The 7767-nt window shown below is 43.0% G+C and overlaps 1 long non-coding RNA gene across 1 annotated transcript; it reads left to right on the top strand.

Moving 5' to 3' along the window:
- The first annotated feature begins 3822 nt into the window (after positions 1–3822).
- On the top strand, positions 3823–7327 carry LOC128687189 (uncharacterized). The gene is made up of 3 exons (XR_008406777.2): positions 3823–4007; positions 4308–4367; positions 6478–7327. It is a non-coding gene; the product is annotated as an uncharacterized lncRNA (long non-coding RNA).
- The last annotated feature ends 440 nt before the right edge of the window (positions 7328–7767 follow it).

Here is a 7767-nt window from a genome sequence, read left to right as displayed (position 1 = left end):
TCAGAGCTGCCTCCTGGTGTTATTACTGCAACAATATTATTTGCTATATTCCTCCATTTTAGGTGCCTTAAGTTGAAATCCCCCAGGAGCAAGATGTTGGGTGCAGGAGCTGGAAGATTTTCCAGACAGTGGTCAATTTTTAACAGCTGTTCCTGGAATTGCTGGGATGTTGCATCCGGAGGCTTGTAAGCTCGATCAAAAGTTTGTTGGTCCTTATCGAGTTGTAGACCATATCTCTGGCAATAAGTATAAGGCAATGCCTAAGCTCGATCAAAAGTTTGTTGGTCCTTATCGAGTTGTAGAACATATCTCTGGCAATAAGTATAAGGATAGAGAAATTAGTACTGGTAAGTACAAAGAATCGCATTGAGATCATATGAAATTAGTATGCGATGTTGATGATATTGCTACCCAGACTAATGTGACAGATGCCGAAAATCCCCTTGACTCTGTACCCTCTACCTCAAATACTCAGTCAGATATTCAACCTGAATGTTGTTACTCCTTGCGTACTCGACAAGTAATGAGAAACCCACAAGTATCTTTTGTAGATACTCATTCAGATCTCCCTCAGTCAAGGCATGTGTTAGCTATTGGAGGGGAATTCGATCCTCCCAGAGATGATAACCATTCTGCATATGTAAACCTCACCCTCACAGAGTTGGGTTTAAATGTACATAGTCTGTATAACTAGTTGTCCGAGATGAAGGAAATTGTCAACTGTTTGTTATTAACTGATCAGTTTTTCAGATTTTTTTTTTTTTCGTGTTCACGTTTCCTCCGTATTCTGAGAATTTGACAGTAATGATCTGAGTGCACCAGATGCCTTTGCTGTTAATTTCACCTTGTATATATATATATATATATTTATTCTCCCTCAGAATCCATAGAGTGCATGAATACAGATCGATCGATCAATTCCATCCCATATTGTACCATGATTTTTTCTTATAGTTTGTAATGTATTACGTTAAAACTTATTACGTTAACACCCATTACGTAAAACTCATTTTGTTAACATCCATTATGATACCATCCATTAGTTCTAAGTTATATATGAATTTGTTATTGTATAGAATCAGCCCAGAACCACCTGCCTGTTCAGCCTATAGCATAGTAGTGTATGTTGGGACGACATACGTAACATGACCGAGCTGTCAGCATAGTTGCTGATCCCCTTATATGTGTTGTATAGCGTATCATAGTACCATCCATGTGTTTATATAGAAGATCCCTTAGGCCTGTGACTGTATGACGTCACGGGATGCAGCGAGCGAGTGAGATGAACTGCCCCGCTCTCAGTCGACGCATAGGCATAGAAGAAGGCAGAACACGGCAGGCTGGGCTCCATCTCCCATTACCACAGCCTGACAATATAGCGTTACCATCCAACAAGTGAATTTACCTTATCCATCAATCTCCTACCGAACCCCACACGACAGAGATACTGTAGTGGGATATAGAACACACAGATACTGTAGTGGGATACAGAACACACAGAGATACTGTAGTGGGATATAGAACACACAGATACTGTAGTGGGATACAGAACACACAGAGATACTGTAGTGGGATACAGAACACATAGAGATACCGTAGTGGGATACAGAACACACAAAGATACTGTAGTGGGATACAGAACACACAGAGATACTGTAGTGGGATACTGAACACACAAAGATACTGTAGTGGGATACAGAACACACAGAGATACTGTAGTGGGATACAGAACACACAAAGATACTGTAGTGGGATACAGAACACACAAAGATACTGTAGTGGGATACAGAACACACAGAGATACTGTAGTGGGATACAGAACACACAGAGATACTGTGGTGGAATACAGAACACACAAAGATACTGTAGTGGGATACAGAACACACAAAGATACTGTAGTGGGATACAGAACACACAGAGATACTGTAGTGGGATACAGAACACACAGAGATACTGTGGTGGAATACAGAACACACAGAGATACTGTAGTGGGATACAGAACACACAAAGATACTGTAGTGGGATACAGAACACAGAGATACTGTAGTGGGATACAGAACACAGAGATACTGTAGTGGGATACAGAATACACAAAGATACTGTAGTGGGATACAGAACACACAGATACTGTAGTGGGATACAGAACACAGAGATACTGTAGTGGGATACAGAACACAGAGATACTGTAGTGGGATACAGAATACACAAAGATACTGTAGTGGGATACAGAATACACAAAGATACTGTAGTGGGATACAGAATACACAAAGATACTGTAGTGGGATACAGAACACACAGATACTGTAGTGGGATACAGAACACAGAGATACTGTAGTGGGATACAGAATACACGAAGATACTGTAGTGGGATACAGAACACACAGATACTATAGTGGGATACAGAACACAGAGATACTGTAGTGGGATACAGAACACAGAGATACTGTAGTGGGATACAGAATACACAAAGATACTGTAGTGGGATACAGAACACACAGATACTGTAGTGGGATACAGAACACACAGATACTGTAGTGGGATACAGAATACACAAAGATACTGTAGTGGGATACAGAACACACAGATACTGTAGTGGGATACAGAACACACAGATACTGTAGTGGGATACAGAACACAGAGATACTGTAGTGGGATACAGAACACACAGATACTGTAGTGGGATACAGAACACACAGATACTGTAGTGGGATACAGAATACACAAAGATACTGTAGTGGGATACAGAATACACAAAGATACTGTAGTGGGATACAGAACACAAAGATACTGTAGTGGGATACAGAACACACAGATACTGTAGTGGGATACAGAACACAGAGATACTGTAGTGGGATACAGAACACAGAGATACTGTAGTGGGATACAGAACACAGAGATACTGTAGTGGGATACAGAATACACGAAGATACTGTAGTGGGATACAGAACACACAGATACTGTAGTGGGATACAGAACACACAGATACTGTAGTGGGATACAGAATACACAAAGATACTGTAGTGGGATACAGAACACACAGATACTGTAGTGGGATACAGAACACACCGTGCGAGGAAATTTTTCGTCATTAAGATATGATAAAAGAGAAGCTTGAGAACTTTATACACACGAGTGTGGATTCACTTGTACACTGGTGTGTGTCAACCATTGGGCAGTATATACTGCAGTGTTATATGTGATAGATGGGCACAGCGACACACTATCCTGCTGACTTGACTCTGGTAGACGGGCAAGCCAAGGTGGCTGGTATTAGAGTAACTCATGAGTCCTGTGTAAACTTGTTGGCCCAAAATGTCGAGATCATTTAATGTTAAGTATTCGCGAGGCGACAGAAAGGATGAGAGTTGTTGAGGTGGTGTTGGAGTGAGTCCCAGGTCACAAAGGTGTGCAAGGGAATAAAAGCGTACAGGGCAAAGAATGCAATAATAATGGAAGTTGAGGTATGGCAAGCATTATGGAGAGAGAGTGCAACACAAGTACCAGCTGGGACCCCGTAGCTTGACTGCTAGCGAACTCAGCTCACACACTGATGTCCAGGGTCGATCTCAGGTACGGGTGAAAACATTAAGACGTGTTTCCTTGAGACACCTGCTGTCCATGTTCACCTATCAGTAAAATAGGTACCTGGGTGTTACCCGACTAGTGTAGGTCGCATCCTGGGGACAAAATTGACCTAATTTACCCGAAATACTCTGCATAACAAGAGGGCTTTCTATATAGTAGTATGTCATTGATGTCAGCTAGGACTGTATACCTTGTACATTTACTTGTAGCAATAAATATTATTATTAGGTATGAGCCGTCAAGCATACAAGCCAGCACCTCACTACGCTCACCCGGGTGAGCCGTCAAGCATACAAGCCAGCACCTCACTACGCTCACCCGGGGTTCACAATCATTTCTTAACAACTGTAGAAAGGTGGAGGCAGTACTAAGTACAATACGACTATGGTTTACAAGTATTGATATTGATGCTTATATGAGAGGTAGGTGAGAACCTGCGTGTGAGAGCTGTAATGTGGTAGTTATATGTTATTATCTGTCACTCTATATCCATATCTATAACAGTTTTAACCAGTAAGGTTACACTCTACTTGCACAATAACATTATCAATATTTTAAACCCTAAACTAGAGACTAAGTTAAACGGAGACTAAGTTAAACGCTCAGAGTATATACAGTGAGATATATAACAGCGAGGCACCAACACAACGATGAATGAATATAAGCAGTCTTCACAGAGTAATAACACACTATTGTTCTCTCTCTCCCTCACACACACACAGTGGCGACTAGCGAAGACGCGGGGCCAGGAGCTATGGATCGACCCCTGCAACCACATGCAGGTAAGTACAAACAAACTCACTTGTAGTGTTGTACTAACATGACCGCAGCTGCCGTCCACACACACCATCACCTGCTCATCAGTTATCATGTTCTTCACTCTCCCGCCGCCATCTTCACCCTCATCACCTGAAAACAAATGACTGTCACTTGAAATAAATGAGCTTATAAAAATACTCCTTATATCTTAGTTTTTAATTCGGGTTTTAGTTCTCGTATTTTTTACAATGTTAAATAAACGGAATGTTAATAAACTATTTAAACTGGAGTGGATTTGTTACAGAGCTCCTTGTTCTTCTTGTGAAGTTGTTCTTGTTGTTCTTGTGGTTGTTCTTGTTCTTCTTGTGGTTGTTCTTGTTGTTCTTCTTGTGGTTGTTCTTGTTCTTCTTGTTGTTCTTGTTGTTCTTCTTGTGGTTGTTCTTGTTCTTCTTGTGGTTGTTCTTGTTCTTCTTGTGGTTGTTCTTGTTCTTCTTGTGGTTGTTCTTGTTCTTCTTGTGGTTGTTCTTGTTCTTCTTGTGGTTGTTCTTGTTGTTCTTGTGGTTGTTCTTGTTGTTCTTGTGGTTGTTCTTGTTGTTCTTGTGGTTGTTCTTGTTCTTCTTCTTGTGGTTGTTCTTGTTCTTCTTGTGGTTGTTCTTGTTCTTGTGGTTGTTCTTGTTGTTGTTCTTGTGGTTGTTCTTGCTGTTCTTCTTGTGGTTGTTCTTGTTGTTCTTGTGGTTGTTCTTGTTGTTCTTCTTGTGGTTGTTCTTGTTGTTCTTCTTGTGGTTGTTCTTGTTCTTCTTGTGGTTGTTCTTGTTCTTCTTGTGGTTGTTCTTGTTCTTCTTGTGGTTGTTCTTGTTCTTCTTGTGGTTGTTCTTGTTGTTCTTCTTGTGGTTGTTCTTGTTGTTCTTGTGGTTGTTCTTGTTGTTCTTCTTGTGGTTGTTTTTGTTCTTCTTGTGGTTGTTCTTGTTGTTCTTCTTGTGGTTGTTCTTGTTGTTCTTCTTGTGGTTGTTCTTGTTGTTCTTCTTGTGGTTGTTCTTGTTGTTCTTCTTGTGGTTGTTCTTGTTGTTCTTCTTGTGGTTGTTCTTGTTGTTCTTCTTGTGGTTGTTCTTGTTGTTCTTCTTGTGGTTGTTCTTGTTGTTCTTCTTGTGGTTGTTCTTGTTCTTCTTGTGGTTGTTCTTGTTGTGGTTGTTCTTGTTGTTCTTGTGGTTGTTCTTGTTGTTCTTCTTGTGGTTGTTTTTGTTCTTCTTGTGGTTGTTCTTGTTGTTCTTCTTGTGGTTGTTCTTGTTGTTCTTCTTGTGGTTGTTCTTGTTGTTCTTCTTGTGGTTGTTCTTGTTGTTCTTGTGGTTGTTCTTGTTGTTCTTCTTGTGGTTGTTCTTGTTGTTCTTCTTGTGGTTGTTCTTGTTGTTCTTCTTGTGGTTGTTCTTGTTCTTCTTGTGGTTGTTCTTGTTCTTGTTCTTGTGGTTGACCTATACTAATTTTGCTTGCCAAATTACACTGTCAAAAGTTTGAACTCCAAAACTGCTACTGTTCTACTCTCATACTAATACAAGGTACTCCCACGTCTCTACATCTTGCTCCCACACCTCAACAACACATCCCATACCTCTAGATCTAACCCCCCCCACCCCTACAACTCACCCCCACACCCCAGCAACTCACTCCCACACCCCTACAACTCCCACACCTGGAGTTTACCTGGAGTTTACCTGGGGAGAGTTCCGGGGGTCAACGCCCCCGCGGCCCGGTCTGTGACCAGGCCTCCTGGTGGATCAGAGCCTGATCAACCAGGCTGTTGCTGCTGGCTGCACGCAAACCAACGTACGAGCCACAGCCCGGCTGATCAGGAACTGACTTTAGGTGCTTGTCCAGTGCCAGCTTGAAGACTGCCAGGGGTCTGTTGGTAATCCCCCTTATGTGTGCTGGGAGGCAGTTGAACAGTCTCGGGCCCCTGACACTTATTGTATGGTCTCTTAACGTGCTAGTGACACCCCTGCTTTTCAATGGGGGGATGTTGCATCGTCTGCCAAGTCTTTTGCTTTCGTAGTGACTGATTTTCGTGTGCAATTTCGGTACTAGTCCCTCTATGATTTTCCAGGTGTATATAATCATGTATCTCTCCCTCCTGCGTTCCAGGGAATACAGGTTTAGGAACCTCAACCACTACCACTCCCACACCCCTACCACTCCCACACCCCTACAACTCACCCCAACACTTCAAGCTGCAGCTGCAGCTGCACTCCGCACTGCCACTCTTCACTGAGAAAAAATTAGCAAAGAAAATAGATGAAAGGAAAAAACAGATCTCGAAAAGCTTATCTGGTAGTGGTGGGATCACCAGCCAGCCTCCCGGATCACCAGCCAGCCTCCCGGATCACCAGCCAGCCTCCCGGATCACCAGCCAGCCTCCCGGATCACCAGCCAGCCTCCCAAGAGATCACCAGCCAGTCTCCCAAGGGATCACCAGCCAGCCTCCCAAGGGATCACCAGCCAGCCTCCCAAGGGATCACCAGCCAGCCTCCCGGATCACCAGCCAGCCTCCCAAGGGATCACCAGCCAGCCTCCCAAGGGATCACCAGCCAGCCTCCCAAGGGATCACCAGCCAGCCTCCTAAGGGAGTGAGAGAACAACCATACACCACTTACGCCTAGTGTGAAACAGAGGCCGGAGCCAGGAGCTGTGACTCGACCCCTGCAACCACAAATACGTGAGAACAGTCAAGTGTATCTTGAATGCAGGTCAAAGTTTATAAGTTATATCTGGCGTCTAACATAACCGTGAGAGAGGGAGAAATGCTGCCAGTGTGTGAAGCATTTAACAGCTTTCCACTGTACACTCAAAGTATGATGGAACAGTGGCACTCAACCTCTCAAAGGTTTGATCACATCATCTTCATTTCACTACACCTGCTGCCTCTTTGGCTGGAGAAGCCTACTACGTAGTCGTAGCGTTTCAACAATAAAGTTACCCAACTGCTGCACATGTGTCTTACTTAGTTTGTCAGTATTTTATACTATTTTCAACAACAGTAGTCTTGGAGACACTTCACTCTCTCACACTCCTTTATATGCATCTCACCTCTCTCTTTCCAGTTTCCTTTTTACTTTCTCCCTCTCCTTCCCTTTCCTCGTTCCCTCGACACATCTTTCCCTCCCTTCCCCCGTCTTCTCCCCCCCCCTCCCCTCGCTCCCAAGTTCTGCGCCTGATAGGCAAGAGTTATATGCTCTCTTGTCTCTATCATCTTATTTACAACACATTTACTGTACACACCAGAACAACTCTCAAGTTAATGTTTGCTATTGAAGACGGTGACAACGAGGAGTTATACACCGCATCAATTTTTCATGTTTATATCACTGAATTTGTTGAATTCACGTGTCATGTGGGGTTCAAAACGTGAATGGGGGCACAAACATCAGCACAACT

This window comes from Cherax quadricarinatus, chromosome 40 (assembly GCF_038502225.1).
Source record: "Cherax quadricarinatus isolate ZL_2023a chromosome 40, ASM3850222v1, whole genome shotgun sequence".
Lineage (NCBI taxonomy): Eukaryota > Metazoa > Arthropoda > Malacostraca > Decapoda > Parastacidae > Cherax > Cherax quadricarinatus.
This window is presented reverse-complemented; position numbering and strand designations above follow the sequence as displayed.